This window comes from Mirounga angustirostris, unplaced genomic scaffold, assembly GCF_029215605.1.
Source record: "Mirounga angustirostris isolate CCGP_5_RB_7025 unplaced genomic scaffold, mMirAng1.0.hap1 SCAF_7, whole genome shotgun sequence".
Classification (NCBI taxonomy): Eukaryota; Metazoa; Chordata; class Mammalia; order Carnivora; family Phocidae; genus Mirounga; species Mirounga angustirostris.
This window is the reverse complement of record NW_026991715.1, coordinates 120,044,706-120,069,448: the sequence shown is the minus strand read 5'-3', so window position 1 is coordinate 120,069,448 and position 24,743 is coordinate 120,044,706. Positions and strand designations below refer to the sequence as shown.

Sequence of the window (24,743 nt, the reverse complement as noted above, 5' to 3'; positions counted from 1 at the left end):
TGGGCCGACTGCCTTGAGGCCACCAGCTGTGAAGAAGCTCAAACTAAACGTGGGGAAACCACATGGAGAGATCCTGAGACTCCAGGAAGAGACAGAGATGCTGGCCGGCCCCCAGGTCTCTGGCCTCCTGACATTTGGGCTCTAGTTACCATCTCACTGCAACCACCTAAGAGACCCTGAGCCTGAACTGCCCAGCTAAGCCCTTCCCGAATTTTTGCCTCAAACTGTGAGAGATAATAAAATGTTGCTGCAAGCCACTAAATTTGGAGTAATTTGTTATGCATCAATAGCAGCTAAAAAAATGAGAATTTGAGAAGAAATATGAAAATCAAAAGACTAACAACCACATTGGGCAGTGATTTGTAACATTTTGGGGGAGGTGTCAGAAACTCCTTTGAGATTTTGCTGAAAGCAAAGTCTCAGTGGAATGCTTTGCAAATTTGATTTTACTAGTGAATCTGTATTTTTAAATCCTGCAGCCCTCTTCTGTATCTACAGGAATGGGCAGAGAAATACACGTAAATGGAACATTATTTCCTCAGATAAATTGTTTTAAAAGGTATTTTAAAATTTAATTTGGGAATTATGGAGATTTTAGGAAAGTATATAATAGTAGGTGGAAGGAAAAAAAATTACCCAGAGACAACCGATATTAATATTTTAAAATAACATTCTCAAAGAGGCATTTTAGGCATCTCTTTTTGAAAGATTTCTTTGATACACCAGATAACCAAGATAAAATATTAGAAATAATTATGAATCCTATTCATAAGGAAAATTGGTAGAGAAAACTTTTATGATAAGAAGAAACTATGAAATTTAGCTTGATGTAAAAATATAGGTAATTGAAATATCAGTTTGGCATTTATACTCTTCCAAAATAATTGTGCTGGTTGTGAGTGTCTCTAGAGATATCCAACTTATAAGGCTGGTATGAGGTAGCTAAAATTTTCTTATTCCATAAAAATATACCTGCCTTGTTCTCTGATTGCTATGGTTCTATTAGTTCTGATTATTTAATCTGATAAACTAATTTCAAACAAATTATTAGCTTTTAATAGCTTAATATGACTCTTTCTGTTTTGCTTCTTATTAGAATCTTACTAAATGCAACTTGGTACCAGTAAGCAAACATATTTCATTTGAACGCTGTAAGAGGGAAGTTGGATTTTGTCATTTAAGTCAATGTCATCTATGTGATTCTTAACTCTATGTATGAAATTTGGTCATTCTTAAGAATACTGTTATATTAGAAGGCTCAGACTTCTCTTAATATATTGTCAATAAAATATTCATGTCATTATACATTGGGAAGGTCTTAAAATGCAAATTTATAAATAGGCTCCTGTATCAAATGACTTAATAATAATCGTAATCTTAATTTTTTTTTTTGAGATTGAATTAGCAAGCAGCTTCTTTTGGTCATAGTTTCCAATATCTTTAAAATAGAAGTATCAAGATGCCATAACTGGTAATGTTTTCAGTATTCAAGGATTCAAAGTTCAAGGATTCAAAGGTTAAGCCATGTACTTCATAATGTAGTTAAATGTTGCTACAATAATATACAGATAATTAGTAATAGTACAACCTGAGGGAAATAAGCATCACGGAGGGGATAGTGTGTGAAAGAGGCTAATGCCATAATGGGTCAGAGAGATATGTGATAAGAGTTATTAATATTATAAATAGATATTTTTCTGGGTAAGAAATCTGTCTATTGGTTTGCACACTAAGGCATTAGGGCCAGGTCTTAGTGATACATTCCTATTTCTTGACCTGTTCTCTCTCTTCCAGACCTTGTGGGTTTAATTTTCTTCGTACAGATTTGCTATGAGCAAAACTAAAAATTCCTAACACTGGTCTCAGGCAACAAGGTTATTACTTTTGGCTAATGTAAAATTTGTACGTTACAGACCTTTTCAGCAGTCTCTGATCTTTGCCTACATCAACTATTTGACCAATGTCATATGTTGCCATAGAAAAGAAAACCACACACACAATCAAATATGACTCCAGAAGTACTGAAGGTTAATAGGTTTTTACTGAAGGTTTATGCGAAGAGGAGAAATGAGCTGCGTTATAAAGCAAGATTACCTAAAAATCTTCTGAACCTCTTCCCTGAGAATATTGTCATTAACAATATGATATCTGGTAGGATTCTATAAACTACCAAAGAAGAGTATGTGTGTGTGGGGAGGTAGATTTTGGATAAATAATCAACAGTGTCTATGACGTCTTTGAGGCTCCAGTATGCACCCCTGGAGGAAGGTCAGGAAAAGGAGCTAGTGGTTACTGCTCCTTAGAGCCTGACCCAGGTGACTCCCTCAGTTTATTGTTTGGGTTTCGAGTAGGGGCTCTAGAACCTGAAGGTTTGATTCTTGGCTCCATCATTAGCTGGCTCTGCGGTGCTAGCCGTTTTACTTAATCTTCCTGTGTTTCAGTGTTCTCATTGTAAAATGGAGTTAATGATAATCTCATCTCAATTGGTTATCGGGGTTAAATGAGGCTGTGTATTTAGGACATCACTTGACATATCTTCAACATGATGAATTTTCAAGTTAGGCTTGAAAAATGGTGGCTTTTAATAGAATTATTATTTATTATTATTGTAACTGGAAGAAGTGGAAATATTTCGCTACTGGATCTTAAAAAAACAAAAACCCAAACCCTGACTTTTAGTGTTTGATGATTTCTGTGATGTAAACATACCCTCTGTAGCTGAATCAGGCTACCAACATGATGTCGACCAGATGACCAAATTTCGGAAATTTTAATTATTGGCTTTCATGAGTGAGGTATAAGCCAACTCCAACCTATCACTGAATGAGACTGTCATTCAAATGGCATCTGGCCACTTACTTACTCATTAGTTTGAGCTGCATAAAGGCTGTTCCTTTAGTTGTTAGCAAATGAGGAGAAGGTTAATTATTTAGTTGGGTTCCAAGCAGATATGTTAATTCTATCATTGGCTATTGTCATCGCCTCACTGATAAATGGGCATATATATTTAAAGTATCATCCAAAGAACTAAACAGATCTAGAGAAAAATGACCATTTTTACTTTTTCTTCATTTTTTTAAACATATTTTTCTGAGAGGTGTTTCTTAAACATCTTTGTTCTGAGAACCAGCATCATTTCCTTGGTTACAAATGCTTGATGGAAATGCCATCCTAGTTATTTAGGGTGGGAGAGGTCAAGCTTTTGTACGTGTTTGTCTTTATACATGCTTATATGTGCATCTATGTTTATTATATATGTTTATTTGCATTGATACTGTAAAAAATTAGAACTATTTTATCTGGAGTTCTCTTGTTCATTTATTTGTTTACTTATTGTCCTTCTCTACTAGAATATAAACTCAGAGTGGGATTATATTATTGCCTTGTATGCCTTTTATTGTGAGTACCTAGAAGAGTACCTTGTGTGTAAGTGTTCAGTAAATATTTGATGAATGAATGAATAACTAAATGATATACCTAAATATACTAAAAAAGCCATTCTTCTATTCTATTTGGCCTTTGGGACTTGGCTTTAATTTTCCTTGCACTTTATGCTTTTTAACAATTGCATTCAAGAGAGAAGATAAGAATAAGCTAAATGAACTCAGAAATTGCAGATAGAAATTGTGGGTTACCACTTAATTCTTATTGGCTATCTGCCAGAAACTCTTAGAAAAGGTCAAGTGAGTATAAAGGACCAATTTCTTATTCCTAAATGTGTAATTGTTTCTTTGAAAGAAGTATGTGCAGAAAGGCAAAGTTCTACTGCAAATTGAAGGCTATATTCGTAATCAGTGAGGTAGATAGTATTCCCTAAAATCCCAAATCTGCATGATTTATAGGGTAAGGTGAACAGTGAATCAAAAATACAATTTTCTTATTACAAAAGCAGTTTCAGGATAGGTTGGTTCAAATTGTTCTGAAATCCCTAGAGTCTATAGACTGATGGTTGGAAATTTACAATGATATCATTTTATATCTATTTAAGACTGTCTAGCAAGCTCAATTTCTGAGATTGCTAGCTCCCTTCTTTCCATTTAATTAGTCTGAAGTAGTCAAGATCTGAAATTCATTTAGGGACTTTGGGACAGTTTTATTTTATGGCAAATCTCTTAATATGTGACTCTTGAGTGCATTAAATGGTCATTAGGGATTGAATGGGTAAAGTAGCTTATCAATATTATAGGTTCTCTCTGAGATTGAAACTTACTCCCAGAAGAGTTTATGTTCTAATGTAAAGCTAACTGAAAACACGAATCCATAATATTTGGAGTTATGGTGGTAGCAAAATTAGCTTTGAACCTTCTAATCTTAGGATGTCTTACGAGGGGACATGGAAAATGGAGTTACTTGATGCCTTAAAGGCTAATGAGAATTAAAACCAACTCTTAATGCCACAATGTGAGCTAAATGTAGCCCAAATGTAGATTGAGATCAGTGAAAACAAATGTTTCAAAATAACACACATTTTAAAGGTGAAAAAATCTGAAAGAATAGCAAGAAATACTGATATTAAGCCTGTAAAATAGTTACATCATTTGCCATTTGTTTTCTAAGAAAGATGTTTTCATTCTCAGAGCAAAGGGCTAACTCAGAGATTAAAAAAAAAAAAAGGTCTGTAACAGGTATTCTAAAAGATGAACCTTTTTGGAATCAATGAACTTGGTATTGATAGTAATGCATTGTTATCCCATTGAGAGGGAAAAAAAACCCCAACTCTTCAAAATGTTCTCAAGCCACATGTACTTATTTGGAATTCCAAATGAATTGTATGAAATCAGAGTGTAATTTTTACCCTGTATCAGATTGGTCTTTAATAATGTATTTTATTTTTGCTTCAAGGAAAAAGAATATATATATATATATTTATAATACATATATAAAAATATAAACATAACAAAATGTTAACTATAAAATTAGTCTACTATCCATACAGCTTCTTTTTTTTTTTTTAAATTTTATTGTTATGTTAGTCACCATACAATACATCATCAGTTTTTGATGTAGTGATCCACGATCCATTGTTTTCGTATAACACCCAGTGCTCCATGCAGTACGTGCCCTCCTTAATACCCATCACCAGGCTAACCAATCCCCCCTCCCCCTCCCCTCTAAAACCCTGTTTGTTTCTCAGGTCCATAGTCTCTCATGGTTCATCTCTCCCTCCAGTTCGCCCCGCCCATTTTTTCCCTTCCTTCTCCTAATGTCCTCCATGTTATTCCTTATGTTCCACAAATAAGTGAAACCATATGATAATTGACTTTCTCTGCTTGACTTATTTCACTTAGCATAATCTCCTCCAGTCCCATCCATGTTGATGTAGAAGTTAGGCATTCATCCTTTCTGATGGCTGAGTAATATTCCATTGTATATATGGACCACATCTTGTTTATCCATTCATCTGTTGAAGGGCATCTCGGCTCTTTCCACAGTTTGACTATTGCGGATTGCTGCTATGAACATTGGGGTGCATATGGCCCTTCTTTTCACTACATCTGTGTCTTTGGGGTAAATACCCAGGAGTGCAATTGCTGGGTCATAGGGTAGCTCTATTTTTAAATTTTTGAGGAACCTTCACACTGTTTTCCAAAGTGGCTGTACCAACTTGCATTCCCACCAACAGTGTAAGAGGGTTCCCCTTTCTCCACAACCTCTCCAACATCTGTTGTTTCCTTCCCTGTCCATTTTTGCCATTCTAACTGGTGTAAGGTGGTATCTCAGTGTGGTTTTGATTTGGATTTCCCTGATGGCTAATGATGATGAACATTTTTTCATGTGTCTGTTAGCCATTTGTATGTCTTCTTCAGAGAAGTGTCTGTTCATCTCTTCTGCCCACTTTTTGACTTGATTATTTGTTTTTTGGGTGTTGAGTTTGAGAAGTTCTTTATAGATTTTGGATACCAGCCCTTTATCTGTAGTGTCATTTACAAATATCTTCTCCCATTCTGTGGGTTGCCTCTGTTTTGTTGACTGTTTCCTTTGCTGTGCAGAAGCTTTTTATCTTGATGAAGTCCCAAAAGTTCATTTTTGCTTTTGTTTCACTAGCTTTTGGAGATGTATCTTAAAAGAAGTTGCTGTGGCCGATGTCAAAAAGGTTACTGCCTATGTTCTCCTCTAGGATTTGGATGGATTCCTGTCTCACATTGAGGTCTTTCATCCACTTTGAGTTTATCTTTGTGAATGGTGTTAGAGAATGGTCGAGTTTCATTCTTCTGCATGTGGCTGTCCAATTTTCCTGGCACCATTTATTGAAGAGACTGTCTTTTTTTCCATTGCATGTTTTTTCCTGCTTTGTCAAAGATTATTCGACCATAGAGTTGAGGGTCCATATCTGGGTTCTCTATTCTGTTCCATTGGTCTGTATGCCTGTTTTTGTGCCAGTACCATGCTGTCTTGGTGATCACAGCTTTGTAATATAGCTTGAAATCGGGCAACGTGATGCCCCCAGCTTTGTTTTTCTTTTTCAACATCTCCTTGGCGATTCGGGGTCTTTTCTGATTCCATACAAATTTTAGGATTGTTTGTTCCAGCACTTTGAAAAATGTCATTGGAATTTTGATCAGGATGGCATTGAAGGTATAGATTTCTCTGGGTAGCTTAGACATTTTAACAATGTTTATTCTTCTGATCCATGAGCATGGAATATTTTTCCATCTTTTTGTGTCTTCTTCAATTTCTTTCTTGAGTGTTTTGTAGTTCCTAGAGTATAGATCCTTTACCTCTTTGGTTAGGTTTATTCCGAGGTATCTTATGCTTTTGGGTGCTATTGTAAATGGAATCGTTTCTTTAATTTCTCTTTCTATAGTTGCATTGTTAGTGTATAAGAAAGCAACTGATTTCTCTGCATTGATTTTGTATCCTGCCACATTACTGAATTGCTGGATGAGTTCTAGTAATTTGGGGGTGGAGTCTTTTGGGTTTTCCACATAAAGTATCATGTCGTCTGCGAAAAGAGAGAGTTTGACTTTTTCTTTGCCAATTTGAATACCTTTTATTTCTTTTTGTTGTCTGATTGCTGTTGCTAGGACTTCTAGTAGTATGTTGAACAACAGTGGTGAGAGTGGGCACCCTTGACGTGTTCCTGATCTTAAGGGAAAGGCTCTCAGCTTTTCCCCATTGAGGATGATATTCGCTGTGGGTTTTTCACAGATGGATTTTATGAGCTTGAGGAATGTTCCCTCTATCCCTATACTCTGGAGAGTTTTAATCAGGAAAGGATGTTGTATTTTGTCAAATGCTTTTTCTGCATCAATTGAGAGGACCATATGGTTCTTCTCCCTCCTCTTATTAATGTGTTCTATCACATTGATTTGCGAATGTTGAACCACCCTTGCATCCCGGGGATAAATCCCACTTGGTCGTGGTGGATGATCCTTTTAATGTATTGTTGGATCCTATTAGCTAGGATTTTGTTGAGGATTTTGGAATCCATATTCATCAGGGATATTCGTCTGAAATTCTCTTTTTTGATGGGGTCTTTGCCTGGTTTGGGGATTAAGGTAATGCTGGCCTCATAGAATGAGTTTGGAAGTTTTCCTTCTGTTTCTGTTTTTTGAAACAGCTTCAGTAGAATAGGTATTATATATCCATACAGCTTCTTATACATATATATAAAATCTCCACTAGTTAGAGAGTTTTGGGGAATTTTCAACCATGTTACAAGGTTAAAAAAAAAAGCTCTTCTGCTTTAGAATCGAATTTCTTAACTTCCAGAGATTTTCTTATTAAATGTATATACTTGGTTGTACAAGAGTTCAATCTATGTTAAAGATAATTCTCTTTGAAGATCTCCTACACAGCATTATATTTATAGTTTAAAATATTGTAATGCACATTTAAGAATTTGTTAAGAAGGTAGATCTCATATATATATATTTTTTTACCACAATAAAAAAAGATATTCTCCTTCAGAGGTTATTTCTCTATCGACCTATCCATCTGTTCACTCGCTTTCCATCTACCTCTTATCAATTTATAAATATTAAACTAGCAGTTCATTGGTATGTAGGGGATTGAAATGAAAATAAGTCCCATATCAAAACTCTGTTTTATTGTTTTTATGACTGTGTCCAAATATTTTTTTTTAGGACACTCAATGTCTGTTCTATAGGTGGTTTTGATCACTATAATGTATCAATGAGCTTTCTGCATAATCACCAGTTGAGTGGGTCTGACATTTCATGTATATAATTTAAAATGTTGGTGGCAAATTGGAATCTCAAGTTCCCTATCCTTCAAAATCAGATATTTAAAAAAAAATTGCTTAAATTATTTGGAAGCTCATGCTTTTTTAATCAAAATTATTTTTTTTCTAATGGTGATTTTTTTCATGGTATTTATCTAAAATTAAAGATAGGTTTCATAAAAGAATGGAAGGATTATCTTGTTCTCTAAACATTATGAAAGCATGTGGTCCACTCTGTCCCTTCCTCCTAGCCCAAGTTCACCATCTCTTCAAGTTTCTCTTACTCTGAACCCTGGTGCCAACTTCTGTTGATCCCCTTCTTTTGCTGCTCCCTCCTTAAAGCTCTGACTCAAGTCACATAAGAATAACCTGCTTGTCATCTTTTACTCTTGTGGATGAGATCCAAAGGCAGTTCTAAGCTTTTCTCATGGTTCCATTTCTTGTTCATAGTATGTACTAATTCCGGGGTCTGGTACTGGTGATTCTAATGGTCGATAGAATGAAATCATCTCAGTCATTGGTGAGGTCTTGTATTTTGTATGCTAAGAATGTCTAGATCCCCTGGAGGTATAAAAAAACGTTAACCATAAAATTAGCCTAGCAGCTACACAGCTTCAATTACCTGGTTTCATCAGCAGAATTCATTCTAGTTCAGAAGTATGTAACAGAATTTTTGGGATGTACTTACGTGTTTGTGCCAGGTTGTGGTGAGGGCACAATGATCAACACTGTATAATCTCACTTACATATGATTTTTAAAAAGTTGAACTTACAGAAACAGAGAGCAGAATGCTGGTTATCAGGGGCTGAGGTGTGGGGGAAATGGGGAGATCTTGGTCAGAGGGTCCAAACTTTTAGCTTATAAGATTAATAAGTTCTGGGGATCTAATGTACAGCCTGGTGCTATAGTTAGTAACACTGTATTGTATATTTGAAATCTGCCAAGAGAGTGGATCTTAAGTGTTCTCACTAAAAAAAAAGGAACATTGTGAGGTGATGTGTTTATTAGTTTGATATTGGGAGTCATTTCACAGTCATGTTCTCTATTATTTTTATTTCCCTACTTCTGTTCTGTTTTTGGGTCTTGTACTTCAATCTATAGAGAAATAAGTTTTTGGATCGCCTCCTGTTTGGAATCATCCATATTCCTTCTCCCTCCTATTCATTTGGCTGTTGAAGATGTGCATGATCTCTTTTTCCATTTTCTTTAAAGGAATGGTCTTCTTAATTGGTTTAATAAATGAGCCCTGTGCCACCATTTCTCAAAATTAAAAAATATATTTCAAACTCATCAATTCAGATCTAATTTATTCAGAATTTGGGATGATGTGGTTTACGACTGACTTAAGTTGCACAGTCTCTGAGAGAATGGTTGCTGAGTAAATTATTAGCCTTAATTGCATCCCAATGAGAGTCATATTTCCAGAATAAGACAGAGAGTTTAAGAAACTGTCTCAAAGTCATGCAGTAATTAATGATGGAGACAGGATGACAGCCCAGGACTCCTAATTTCCACCCACAGGCAACTGATGAGAAGAAACTCTTTTCAGACGTTTCAGAAATGCCATTTGTGTGCCCAATTTGATGAAAGCTTACAATTTTTCAGAATCATCTACACGGTACCGTGTGAGCATTCTTCTGCGGCTCCTATGTAACAAGATGTGTCTATTTCACCCAATTTGGAGGTACAAATTTCTAACTAAATGAAGTTTGGGAGTAATTGAGAAAGTGAGAAGACCTTTAAAGAACTGTAGTATCATTGTTAAGCAACTCAAAATTAAATTTAGTCCTAGGGTAAACTGATATGAGGAATGCGGCTAATGCTGTCTGAGGGAACGGAAAAACAAGGAAAGCATATATGAAAAGAATAAATAAGGGGTTATGGAAATGTTCACCCATTTGGACATAACCGGCCCACAGGATGTTAAAAGAAATCCGTTTAACTCCACATTTGTGTACACGGTAGGGAAAGGGTTGGTTACCCAATATGGACTTTAAAGGAACAAACAAGAAAGGAAATGATTTATGTCTGTCTTTTGAGTAACACAGAGGAAATGGTTGGCGATGTAGACATAAGGGACTGCTTAGCAGAGTGATAGCCATCATAATTCAGTTAGATTGTAATTGAGAATCAAGTGAGACCCAGAAAAGTAAAATTTAGGCTGATGATTGCCAAATTAAAGCAGAGAAAATGGGAAAAAGAAAGGGGATACTTAGATATAAAGTCAAGGCAGAAGGCTCAGGAGGACAGAGTTGAAAGTAAAAAGAAATGGCCACCAAAAATATTCACTAGTTTTGTTTTTTTTCAAATTTTAGAGTGACTCAATGCATATTATAATACAGGGAAATTAAAAAACAAAATGTGAGAATAATAAACTAGAAAATTCAGATGAAGCCCAGGAAGAATTATAGAATGAAGCTAAAGCACTGTAAAATGATAATGAAAGCTACTCTGGCGAAAGCAAATATCTCGCAAGAAGCTCACATAAATAAGTGAAGATTTTGTTCAAGATTCTAACCTGTAAAATCTCAGCGGTGGCTGCAACTGGCCCTAGAAACACGGTAAGGAAAATCCATGGGGAGAAGGTATGGGGACATTGTGAAAAAAAGGAAAAGAATTTTTAAATGGAGTTGACAGCAAGTAGGGCGTAACCTGCCCTATTAACTTTGATGAGACAAGTAATTATTCTACCTAGGGTAGGATAAAGACCATGACTTACTTGAGCTTTAGGGAGATTCCGGGTAGAGCATCACAAGGTGATTGACCTGCTCCTGAGCCGGAGGAATTTGCAACCCCTTGCCTAAGGAGGTGGTGCTTTCCTTTGGCAGAACTAATGGCTGTGGAGATAATACTGTTCTTGGAGTCAGCAGGCATGGGTGGAATCCAGGTCTGCTACTTAGAAGCTGCAAGAGTTTAGATAACTCATGTTAATTATGGGATTCAGTCTCCTCAAAGTTGTTGGTTAGATAAGACAATTTCTCATTTCCTTTTAAGATGAAGGGTATGGAAAAAGAAAATATAAAAATAAAAAACAAAACTGTACTTTTTCCGTCCCTGGATCTGTGCAACAGAAATCTGGGACTTAGAAAAGGCAAGTCTCCTAATTTCTCCCCTCCCCCCCGTGGTCCTAATAAGGACTCTAAAGACCAAATGCCAGGTGGGGAATTTCATAACAGTTGCAAGGAATATTCTGTGAGATTCTGAGAGTCTTGTAATTCTCTTGAATCCTGGCTTAGAGGTGGGGCTGAGCTTAGATATCCACTGTGATTTTCCAGTGCGAGTTAATTATACTCACTCCTTCATTCAGCAGAGATATTTTTAGAGCCTACCATATGCTAGTATGTACTAGGGTATTTACAAACCAAGGAAGCCTCATGCTTACTCCTGAAAGACTCAATGCAATGAAGTGAATTTCATGTATTGCATTAGTGGAGATGAATATGGTATCGTTGAACAGTAACTCGGATGCTTTTATGAAGGACATTAAAAAAATAAGTTATTTGACATCAGGGTACTTGTTTTTCAATAACCACTACTTGCTGCATCTTTATGAATTTAAGATGGCTTTTCATCAAGTTTAAGATACCGTCAGTTATTAGGCCCATCACCAGTATAACAACTACTTAGTGGGGAAAAGAAGAAAACTGCCACATTTACGTACACACTGACTCTCAGCCACATCCCGGTTTCTGAATTCTCAAAATATGAAAGAAATGTGGTTTATAATTCAAATAATAAAATAGTTAACTTTTGTTTTGGAGGTGAGCAGGGCCTCAGATAGTGAAAAAATAGCAAATTATCCTAACCCAGAAATATTATAATAATGCATTCCTCCACTTACAATAGTATAGAAAGGCATTTGACCGTCAGGACATCTGCAGCCTTTCAGACAAATCACAATACTATTTGTGAAGACCTCCTTTGTGAGGAATTAGAAAGCAATGCAGCTTCCCCATGTCAAACTATTATTTATCCCAGATACACATTCTCCTCTGAATAGGCCTAAGGGTTGGTGAGCAGGTCAGACTGAATGGCCATTTTTGAGATTTCATTTAGAGTCCAAAGTGGAGGTGTTAGGGGGAAAGGATAGAACAAATAGGTTTTTTTTTTTTTTTTTTTTTTGTATACTATCTACACATCAGAGATAATTGCAGGTCACAGGTGTAAATAACTGAAGATGGTGGCCAGTTGCATAAGCAGCTGCAACTCTAAATAGGGAAGTATAGCTTCAAGTATATCTCCAGGCTGTTGCTTTGAAAATATTCATATTTCTCAATGTACAGGACGGTTGGATTATTTGTTTTGTTTTGTTTTTTGTTTTGTTTGTGTGTGTATGTATTTTTACATAAATCACATTTCCTCCGCCTTCAAGAATATGACACACACACATATTTACCTATCATGGGACTAAAATGCATGCTCATACAATTTTAAAAACAGCATAATGTCTTGAAAAACTAGGTTTCAAGTGATATGTACAGTAAGCTTTGGGCCAAGTAGATGTAGAAATGGATCTCGGGTGCCAAATCTGATTTGGATAGCAAATTGTCTACAGAAATTGCTGCCAAAAAGAGTAGTAGTAGGTCAGAATTTCTTCCTGTATAAACTTGTAGAAAAAATTTCTGTATCAGGTATATGGTGTGTCATATGACTAAAGTCATCTTGAATAAGCCAATAAACTGTTTGTTTTAAAATATGCACATACTTAACATATTTTAATTTAATTAAAAGCCTATGGGCTAGGAATGTACCACATCTGATTCTGTAGGCCTTTTTCCTGTATAAATCATTCATCCATTTGTTCAGTCACTTATTCAGCTAAAATCTATGGAACAAGGTGGGAAATAGATGAACAAACATTTTTAAAGTAATATGATGGGTGTTCCTATTGCTGTAAGCACATAGTACAAAGGGTTTTCCTGACTCAGCCCAGGGGAAGAGGGGCAGGGCAAACTCCAAACAGGGGGAGAACCATGTGGCTTGTCCTGGGCATGCATAGTCAGACCAGAACATGGGATTCCTTCAGAGATGGTGCAGCCTCAGCAGTCCTACTCAATGTAGCTGGTCTATGTATTGGTCATAAGTCCTCAAAGAGATGAACTTACGACACATCATTCAGAGCAATGCCTTGCTTCCTTCATTGAAAAAGAATGAGTACCAAAACAAAACAAAACAAATGTCAGCTGAACTAAGCTGTGTGCTTGAGTGAACTTCTGGTGCAAGCTCCTTATCTCCTTGCTTGCAGACTATCACCCCGACTGGGGACCACAGTTTGAGGACACTTTGAGTAGGAGATATATTGGAAAGGGTAAGACTGTCTTTAGGGATTTAAGTTGGAGATCATCAAGTGGACTAAACCAGATTATGAGGTAGTGCAAGTAGGAACGGAGAGAATGAGACAAATCCCAGGAATATCTAGGAGGAAGAATGTGTAGAACTTGGGGAATAATTGGAAATGGGATTGAGGGTAAGTGAAATTGTGGCTGAGCGTTCCAAAATTTCTGGCTTAAGCAGCTGGTATTGATCAGCCAGGTATACATGAAAGTAAGTTTGGTGGCCAGATGATGGGTTCAGTTCTGAACATGTGTGTGAGATAGATAACTGTGGGGCATTCGAGAAGATATTTGGAAATATGCATCAGGATATCCAGATAAGAGGTCTTGACTGATGCATTTCAAAGTCAATAAAATTAATAGTAGAAGTCTTGGTTGTATATGAGGTTACCTAGGGAGAGTAAATAAAGTAGGGAGAGAAGAGAAGCAGGGAATTTATCTGGGGGACAACACTGATGGTTAGTTTAAAGAAGAGGAAACTTTAGGACTAAGAAGGAGCAATGGAAAGGGTTAGAGAAAATTCCCAGAAGAATGTTATTGGAGCCAATGCTAGAAAGATCTACAGGAAGGAGACAGTCAACACTGTCAAGCTCTTCAGAGCTCTTTACAAATTCATTTTGGTGATACCATATCTAGCGGCAAATGAGGTGCAACCCACATTTCTGTCTGGCCATATTTTGGAGGCTCCCAGCTGACGATTGCCAAGCCAAGTTCATAGGACACAAATGAGACAAACAAGAAGGCAACAGCTGTCCCTGGGAGAGAAAGGATTGATAACTGATGTTTTTTTCCTGCCAATCTGAATTTGGAAAGGAAGGGACAGCGTGGAATTTCACCTTCCTTTCTTGACCAGGCACCACAGATAGAGAGCTGGGAGAGCTGATTCGGCTAAGAATTCTTACCCTCAGCTGGCTTCTGCCAGTTTTCCTAGGATGCCGTCTGCACTCTCCAGCGTGAATGGACTGTCCCAGCACGTCTCACCCTGGTCACCAGAAACTGTAGAGGGCAAAAAATAATTTTCCCTCTAGCCTTTATAGCGAATGCCTGGCTGAGACCTCTTTTTCTCTAGGGCGCCTCGAAAATGGATAAGCTTATCTAAGATGGTTAAAATTTCTCCACAGTGGCCACTGTAATTCAAGATTGTCTTTGGTAAGGTTAACCTACTTGTTCAGCCTTAAAACAAAATTTTAGTCACCTGATGCCTCACACTGGACCCAGTTCAGCTTAAGCAGGAACCAGTCCGGTTTTTAGGTCAGACCCGGTCCAATCCCGGGCTCAGCCGGACTCTGGACCCAGTCTGGGTTTTTCAGTCAGACGCAGCTGGTTCAGGCTGGTTCCAGGCTCGTGGGGGGAAAAAGAAACTGCTGTGTGTCAAGTCTGAAGGCGTTCAGTGCAAGAGCTGGGGAGCTAGAACCCAGGATCTCGGAGGGACTTAGCCACCCCCTCCAGAGGCAGCGAGAAAGCAGCCCGCTCGAGGGCCACCACAGGTACCCAGGCTTGGTTGCTTCTAGCTCCCCGGCGCTGTCGGGGTGTCCTTCCGTTCCTTCCCGTGACACCAGAACTGTTAAAAGATAAACCGAGGCATATTAGAAACACGACAAGTTTTACTTGAGCAGAAAGCAATCCGGATCAGCCAGCACCAAACCAGAGGTGGTTTGAAGGACGCCCACTCCGATACTTTCTATGCAGCAAAGATTTAGGGTGACCCTAAGAGTAGATTGAGTGAAGAGGTCAGGAGCAAAATCCAGACCAGCGAGTCTCTTCCTTAATGGACAGTTTCTTATTGTTCAGTAACTCCATTCCCAGTTTTCCGTCAAGGATTTCAGTTCTTTCATAAACAATCTCTAGATTTTACTAGAAGAATAATGGTTTAGCAAAAAGATTAACATTCTGGAATATCTTTAGTCCCTGATTCACCACTTAAGCACTTGGGATAACTCTCTGAGCCTTAAATTTTCTTAATAGGGCTTTTATGGCGATTGATCCAGATAATGCATTTGAAATTATTTTGTAAGATAATTAGAACAGAACAAATGTTGGTAGTTATAATTCTCAGAAGCTATTTCCATATGATGTATGGAAATTTCACTGGAGTTGGGTATTAGGCTGAGTTATTAGTTGTGTTCTTGGTTCTCTCATATTTTCTTGTTTTGTTTTGTTTTGTTTGTTTGTTTTAAAGATTAAGAGTTACTTCCCCAAGGTAGAATTATGTGTGTCTCCTCATTGCGTTTACCGTGTTGAATTGAAATTTGGGGCTATTATCTTCTGTATACAAGATGGTAACAAATGCCTATTGTTTTAATGATTGTTTCTTACATTTTAAAATGGCCCCACCAGCAAGGTATAAAGGAGAAATAGTTTCAGTTTTGATTTGTCTATTTAAAATATGTCTGAATTCCTATAATTAAGAAATGTTATCGATTTATGTTGCATAAGGACCTTACCAGCCTTGGCTTTCTGACCTTTGGAAAATTAGACACTTTCCATTCATCTAAGGGGACGAAGGGTCAGCCCTACGCATTAGGGGTGAGCTTATTTCAGAATGGACGAAATACCAATTATATTGAGAGCTGTGTGGTTTGTTGAATACTTGGCTGGATGCCTATAAAAGGAGAATTCATTAAGTGTCGGTTAAGCCCTGTAACTCTCTGTCATTGTTATCATCCTGTTTTCTGGCAAATAAGAAGATAACATTTGTATAGAAACAAAAGGATAATGGATTCTTGAGCAGGGGCATCTGGAAATACATCAGTGGGCCCTGTTATGTGATTACAGTTGCAGTGTTCTCTGCTCTGCAAGAAAATCTGAGTTGGCGTTTCTGATTCTGGCATGTGGCAAGGAGGACCCGAATTGCAAAGCTCTGTCCTGCCTGACTGTGTTCCAGAGTGGACAGTGTGAAGTGCAAGAGGAACATGGAACTCAGTAGTTTTGAGTTCTCATTCAGCCTTCACCAACTATAGGACTTTACTTTCTTTTATATATTTATTTATTTTTATTTTTAAATGAGGTCAGTGGTGTCTGCTTCACTGGTTTGTGGTGAGGATTAAATACAATTACTTTATGCACATAAAGTGATATGCAAGTGGAATAATTTTAATAGGGATCTCTTGAAAATGCAATCATTTTAACCTAAAATAATGTCTTGTTGTGAAATACTGGGTTCTATGCCAGTTGGTGATAGTGGAGGAAGCTGTGTTTGGGACAATGCTTTTTTTTTTTAAGATTTTATTTATTTATTTGACAGAGAGAGACACAGCGAGAGAGGGAACACAAGCAGGGGGGAGGGAGAAGCAGGCTTCCCGCGGAGCAGGGAGCCCGATGCGGGGCTTGATCCCAGGGCCCTGAGATCGCGACCTGAGCCAAAGGCAGACGCTTAATGCCTGAGCCACCCAGGTGCCCCCAGACAATGCTTTCTTAATACATTAAATCATATCCTATGAGCAACATGATATAGAGTCAATAAGATACTGTAGCAATGATGAGGGATAGAAGATTAATTTGATTTATCATTCAGATATGCTCATTTTTCCTCTCTTCATTCTATGATTATTTTACTTCCAAAACCTTTGACATTAACATATAAAGATTAACCAATAACAGAAAAACTACACAAATGCATTTATGTCATTCTTTTATAGCTCCTCTCATTGATTCTGTTCTTTTTCCTTTGTAGAAAGATAAAAAAAGACTGACTGATTTTTTTAGGAGTGGTCATATATAGATATATCAATGGTATGCACTGGTTTTCTGACGAATCTTACTCTGTCTTTTGCTTAATCTCTGAGTAAATGACTTGGAATTGAGATAATGAACGTATTGAGAGAAAGATAAGCAAGCTGAGCAAACAGGTAAATGAAGTCACAGTCAGTCGGGGATACTTCCAACTTGGCTTGAGCAGATGCAGGGAAAGCCTTGAGTTTTCAAGGGAAAACCAGTGAGTCTGCCCGTGGCAGCAGTTAGTACACTGCACGTGTAAACAATCTCTGGATGGCAGGTGGTGGCATGGGGTGGCATGGATTTATGGGGCTTGTATTTGGGTTAAATTAGAAAATTTTTTTCTCCCCTCCCCCTCTCCCCCTCTTCCCCTCCCCCTCCCCTCCTTCCCTTCCTTCCTTCTTTCCTTCCTTCCTTCCTCCCTCCCTCCCCCCCTCCCTCCCTCCCTTCCTTCTTTCCTTCCTTCTTTCCTTCCTTCCTTCCTTCCTTCCTTCCTTCCTTCCTTCCTTCCTTCCTTCCTTCCTTCCTTCCTTCCTTCCTTCCTTCCTTCTTTCCAGTGCCTCCTGTCTAAAATGAGTGTCCAGTTGGAATCTCAGCTTTCGTAAGCTGCAAGGGTGACCAGGAAGGGGGAAGGAGGGTGGATGCAAAATGCACTGACCGCAGCTGGAGGCAGATGGATTCCTTAAGGACCTCGAGGGCTTTAAAAGAGCTAGGAGGGAAGATTGGGATGGTGGTGTGCTTGACAAAATATTTTGGTGACAAAGCTCAGCCATAAGCTGGACATATGGTTGACTTGGGTAGGCCTGAAAAAAAAATCGCAGTTGATGAAATTTTTTTTTTTTTGATGCTCTGTATGTCTTTTTCCTGAATCTAGATTTCCTTTTTTCTTCTTTCTTAACCTTCTTCTGGGCACAGCCCTATTGGTTAGGAGGAATTTATGTGACAATTTTTTATGTCACTCTTCCAAGGAATACTCACATGGTGAACATATTAATTAGTGGAATGTATTGATTGGATGTTGGTTTAGTTGCTTGTAATGGAGGTGGAAAACAAGACTTTAAACAAGATAAAATTTTTCTTCTCTTGCTCCTCTGAGTGTGGGCAGCTATGGTGACTCTGCATAGTCATCAGGGGCCTGGTTTTTCCTATGTTGTTATTCCCTTTTGAGTATTGCTCTCATCTGCTCACCACCTTGTTCTGCCAGCATGAAGGAGAAAGGAGGAAAGGGGAGAATGAGGGCATTCCTGTTTCCTTTAAGGGCATGACCAGGAAGTTGCATTTGCATCCTGTTAGTTCAGACGTGTTCATGTGGTTCCGCTGGGATGCAAAGGAGACTGACATTTCCCTTCCTTCCTTCCCTCCCTCCCTCCTTCCCTCCTTCCTTCCCTTCTTTCTTTCCTTCCTTTTTCCTGTGTGCTTGTCTTAGCTCAGGCTGCTATAACCACATACCATAACTGGGTGCTTAAACAATAGACATTTATTTCTTATAGTTCTAGAGGCTGGGAAGTCCAACATAAGGTGCTGGTAGATTCTGTTCCTGGTGAGAACTTTCTTCCTGGCTTGCAGATGGCCACTTTCTCCTATGTCCTTACATAATGGTGAGAGAGGAAGAGAAAACTCTGGTCTCTCTTCCTTTTCTTAGAAAGACACTAATCCCATCATGGGGGCTGCACCCTTATTATCTCATCTAAACCTAATTACTTCCCTAAGATCCCACTTCCAAATACTATCACATTGCGGGTTAGGGCTTCAACATAGATTTTGGGGGGCTGTAAGCATTCAGACCATAATATTACCTCCTCCCGGAAAAAATTTGGGATTCTATTTCATTAGAAAGGGAGACTAGATATTGAGATGTTAATTATCAGTCTCTGTGGCATTAATAGAGAAGCTAATACTTAATATAGTGGGGTTAGGATTTTCATGGAATTTGACTGAAAGATAATTTCTAGGGTGGGATCATATACTTGGGTTTATTTCCTCATTCAACAAATATTTACTGAGTATGACAGGGACCATGCTAGAAAGTACTAGGAATACATTGATAAGAAAAACATACATGTTTCTTACTCTCATGAAACTTACATTTGTAGTGGGGGTGAGAAATCTATAAAATAACCATACATAAATATGTATTACAAATGGTGGTAAGTGCTATAAGGGAATAATACTGAGTACTATGTGATCATATAGCAGGGCAATTTGTGAAGACTTCCTTGAGTAAAATTTGAGCTGAGTTTTGAAGAGTAAGAAAGATAGAGGGAAAAGCATCTTCGGCAGTGGAGACAGTGTGTGCAAAGGCCCTGAGGTGGAAAGGAACATGGCTTGTTTGAGGAACTTAAGGTGGAACATGACAGCTGAAGTGAAGAGGGGTATGTGGTGAGTCCGTAGACATAGAAAAGGCTTTTTAGGCAGAGGTGTGGAGGCTGTCATAAGGTTGTTGATTTTATCCTAAGAGCAGTGTGCTATTATTCAAATATTTTTAGCCAGGGTTGACATGATCAGATTTGCATTTGGAAAAGCTCACACTGGTGGCCTGAGGGAGAACAGATTCTAGTAGTTGTAGAAAGACCAATTAGGAAGTTATTGGAGGGATCCACATTAGAGATGATAGTAGCTTGGAATTAAGCAGTAGCAGTGTGATTGTGGGGCATGGATATATACAGGAGATATTTAGGACATTAAAAAAAAAAGTTAACACATCTAGTGAGATATTGGCTATAGAGGACAATGGAGAGTAGGAATTGGAGAAGACTTTTTGGTTTCTAGTTGAAGCAGTTGGATGAATGATGGTGCCATTTATTGCATGGGGTCATTGAAAACGAACTATGTTTTAAGGAAAAGAGCATGAGTTTGGATATGTTTGAGGCCCTTTGAAATGGTCAGAGATGTTAAGAAGGCAGTTGTTTATATGGCTAGAAGTCCAGAGAGTGGCCTAGTTGGAGATACAAATATATTTGGGCAACACTAAAAAAATGAGAGGCAATTTAGACGATGCCTTGTGTGGTCCAGAGAAAGAGGAATGTCTAGCGAAGCACTAGGGGAACTAGAACTTTTTACAGGCTGATTAGGAAGTGGATGAAACAGCAAAACAACTAAAACAGAAAGTGAGAAGAGAGCAAAGTAGGAGCCTGGGGTGTTGAGGAAGACAAAGTAAGACGTGTGAGAAGGAAGTGTCAGATGCTCATGAGAAATCAAATAAAGCAAGAGTTGAACATAGATGGACATTTTGCTAAGTGAAATAAGCCAGACAGAAAAAGACAAAAACTTCATGACCTCACTTATATGTGGAATCTAAAAAAAAGTTGAATTTAGAGAAGCAAAGAGTAGAAGGATAGTTACCAGGTGCTGGGGTGTGTGTCTGGGGGTGGGAGGGGAAAGAGGAGAATAGGAAGATGGTAGTCAAAGCGTACAAATTTGCAGTTATGTGGGCGCCTGGGTGGCTCAGTTGGTTAAGCGACTGCTTTCGGCTCAGGTCATGATCCTGGAGTCCCTGGATCGAGTCCCGCGTCAGGCTCCCTGCTCGGCGGGGAGTCTGCTTCTCCCTCTGACCCTCCCCCCTCTCATGCTCTCTCTCTATCTCATTCTCTCTCTCAAATAAATAAATAAAATCTTTAAAAAAAAAAAATTGCAGTTATGTAGTATGAGTAAGTCTAGAGATCTAATGTACATGCATGAAGAATATACTTAATAATACCATATTGAACACTGGAAATATGCTAAGAGTAGATTTCAGCTGCATTCATCCCACACAAAAAATGGTAAATGGTAACTGCATGAAGAGATGGTATGTTGATTAGTTTGACTGTAGTCATCATTTTACTATGTATGTGTGTATCAAATAATCGTGTTGTACACCTTAAATATATACGTTTTTTTTTTAATTTTTTTTAAAGATTTTATTTATTTATTTGAGACAGAGAGAATGAGAGAGAGCGAGTACATGAGAGGGGGGAGGGTCGGAGGGAGAAGCAGACTCCCTGCTGAGCAGGGAGCCCGATGCGGGACTCGATCCCGGGACTCCAGGATCATGACCTGAGCCGAAGGCAGTCGCTTAACCAACTGAGCCACCCAGGCACCCTATATACAGTTTTTATTAAAAAAAGAACCAAAATGTCCTTTCATTTTAGCAAAAAGAATTGTTAGTGACATTAGAAAGAGTCATTTTGGAGCGCCTGGGTGGCACAGTTGGTTAAGTGTCAGCCTTCGGCTCAGTCATGATCTGAGGGTCCTGAGATTAGTCTCGCATCAGGCTGTCTGCTTAGCAGGGAGTCTGCTTCTTCCTCTGCCTCTGACCCTCCACCCTGTTTATGCGCTCTCTTGTTCTCTCTCTCTCTTGCTCTCAAATAAATAAAAATCTTTAAAAAAAAGGAAGAGTCATTTTGGATGCATGAAAGGACTAAGAAGTGCACTAAAGGGGAGGAAAGAGAGGTTGGCACTTTAGGAGCAAATTGGATGGGTATTTTATCTTTAGGTCATGGTCTCACTTTTATTTAATTTATTTTATTTGTTTACTTTTGATCCTTGGTCTCAAACTCACTGCTCTTTTCTCTCATTGGCCCCATTCTTATATATTTAATTTGTATCATTCATTTCAACTTTTGTACTTTTAGTTACCAGTATGTTTATTCATGAAAAATATGTATGATTTTGATTTTTCTTTTTTTAAAATCATATAAATGCTATTGTGCTACACATATTCTTCTTTTTTTTGCATTTTTTTTGCCCTACCACTCAACACTACATATTTTAACTCTCTCCAAGTAGACCTAGTTTGTCTCTTTTCTTGCTGTATTATGGTCTATTTTGTGCACGAGAGACATTTATTTCTGTTTTTTTTTTTTTTTAAGATTTTATTTATTTATTTGTCAGAGAGAGAGACAGAACACAAGCAGGGGGAGAGGCAGGCAGAGGGAGAAGCAGGCTCCCTGCTGAGCAAGGAGCCCGATGTGGGACTCGATCCCAGGACCCTGGGATCATGACCTGAGCCGAAGGCAGCCGCTTAACCAACTGAGCCACCCAGGCGTCCCTATTTCTGTTTTTGTAAGGTGGAAATTTAGGTTGTTTTTGAGCTTTTGATATCATAAATGATGATGTAGTAAACACTATTGTATGTGTCTTTTGTACTTGGTTTAGGAATTTCTCTGGAGTGTATGCCTGGGAGTGGGTTTATTGACTATAGAATATGCACACACTTAGTTTCATACGTGCTGTTGAGTTACTCAGTAGAATGGCCGTCCAGGTACATTCCTGCTGCCTGTGTGTAGGGGCCCCGTTTCCTCCTATGCTCTTCAGCACTGGATTCTGACATTTTGTTTTGGGGCAGATAGTGTCTTCGATTTGTGGAAACATAATGATGAATATCCTTGTAATGAATGATTAGATCTGTATGGAGGAATGTAAGGAAAAAAGGAATATAAATGCAATTAACTCAAATATTTTATAATAAAATTATTAAGTTCTGGCCAATTTTCCAAGGTAGCCCACATATCTTCTTGCTTGGATTACTGTTCCCCCTCATTTATTTTATGTGCTTTAAGAATCCAAGAACTAGATAAAATATTTATAGACGAATTTATAAAAAATGTATCCTCCAGAACCTAAATAAAATGAGCAATTGTAAGTTGATAGTAGGCTATTCATCTAATTGTAAGAGTTGTATTAAACTCTTGGTGGAAAGCTGCTCTTAGGGACGGTTTCCCAATTGTCCTTCTTTCAAGGTTTTGGGTTGGCCGAGAAAACTTCCTAAAATTTTTGGGAGCACTTTGACATGTTAATAAGGTTCTGAGTCACCCAGTTCTGTGGAAATTATACAATCAAGAAAAAATGAAAAGTTAGTTTATATTCTTATTTCCTATTTGTGTGTTTTATATTTGTTTTGTAATAACACAAAATATTTAGTTTGTATTTCTTTTGGAATTCATTATAACTCTATAACCCCATCCACCTCTCTTCCCTTCTGGTATGGGTGGACATATTCCCAGTCAAAGTATTTCAATTCTGCTTATATTCCACATTATCTATCACAAGGTTGTTACTGTTTACCCACTCAAATTCAGGTATTTCCAGTGCACGCAAGATTTTAAAGGACTCTTTAAATAGTAAACTGAAACTACAAGTGATTATTAAAAATAACCACACTAACACATATAACTCATAGGAAAGTTCTAACTAACGCCTAAGACTGTGGGTTAGTTGGTCACCAATCTCTCCTCACTAGGGATTTGCGAGTGTTTGATAGCCAAGGGATTTGGTTTATATCTCAGCATATTATTATTTTTTCTGACTTTTTGGTCTTAATTCTCATTTTTTGTCCCATTAATCCTGTTGACTGAGGAAATAATGATCTTTTAGGTTCTTTTAACTTGTAAGAAACAGAGACATGCTCAGATTACCTTACTTAATGCGGTTTATTGTAAGGATACCCTGGGAAATAAGGAAGCAAGAAACAGTTTTAGCTGCCAGATAGTCAGGCCTCAAGGAGACTGCAGTGTACTTTGGGATACAGTTCTTAATGACTCCCACACTCTGAGACTCAGAAATCCAGAACTCATTACTCCTTATTTTGTGTGTCACCACTAGGCTGACATTATTTGCTATTTCTGCATCTACTGCCCCTGACACTTCTCCCTGACCACCCCCCTCTTCGTAAATGCCAGTTCAGACCTCCCCCAAGAGGGTGGTATAGTTAATCATCTTCTATTTTAGAGTGCTCCCCCAACCCCCACACTAAGCTGCGTTCTCTCATGAGATGCCTCTCAGTGACTGCCTCTGGGTCAGCTGATCATTCCTGGTCCAGACTGTGCATGGGTATCCGGATACCTTATGTGTGAGTATGTGGCATGGAAGGACTCGGCAACTTCCTCCAAGTGCTCAGTGTAACCAGTAAGGACCTTGCTGGACCAGACAATGCAAATTACATCTGGCTGTTTTGTTAAGCATGCAGGATAAATGTATATACTTCATCTGCAGGCATTTATATGTCTGCATAATCCTTTGAAGGGTTTCCTTCAAAGCAAATGTGACTAACTTGTCCTGGGTATTTCTGGGTTTGAGCACTGAAAGTCCCTCATCCTGGGAAATTCCTCATTCCCAGGCAAATTGGGAGGGTTGGTCACCTTAAAGCCTATTCTTTCCCCTTTTCCCTCCTTTTGCTCCTTTCCTTCTTCCTTTCCTCCCTCCCTTCCTCCCTCTCTCCCTCCCTCCGTTCCTTCCTTCCTTCCTTCCTTCCTTCCTTCCTTCCTTCCTTCCTTCCTTCCTTCCTTCCTTCCTTCCACAAATAGTTATTGAGTGCCTATTACGTCAATCTTTGTGCTGGGTGGTGGACAAATATGGGTGGTAGAGAAGTAGTGGTGAATGGGACAGATGCATTTCATATTCTTTCTGAAATTACAGTCTCTGGTGGTAGACAGAACCTGAATGAGTAACTGTAAGTATGAAGAGTGAATGGAAAGGCAAAGTGCAGGGTAGCCTGGGAGAGAATAATGGGACCTGGGGGTTGCCATTTGAT

The 24,743-nt window shown here is 38.4% G+C and overlaps 2 long non-coding RNA genes across 2 annotated transcripts in view; one reads left to right on the top strand and one right to left on the bottom strand.

Annotated features, from left to right (window-relative positions):
• LOC129045363 (uncharacterized) overlaps positions 1 to 24,743 on the top strand; it is a 400,949-nt gene that overhangs the window by 48,145 nt on the left and 328,061 nt on the right. The window lies entirely within an intron of this gene.
• LOC135365433 (uncharacterized) overlaps positions 7,852 to 24,743 on the bottom strand; it is a 28,632-nt gene continuing 11,740 nt past the window's right edge. The window contains exons 2-4 of the long non-coding RNA XR_010413286.1: positions 14,715 to 15,080; positions 10,906 to 11,089; positions 7,852 to 8,746 (exon numbers count right to left, since the gene is read on the bottom strand). This is a non-coding gene — a long non-coding RNA (uncharacterized LOC135365433). The remainder of the gene's footprint in view (positions 8,747 to 10,905; positions 11,090 to 14,714; positions 15,081 to 24,743) is intronic.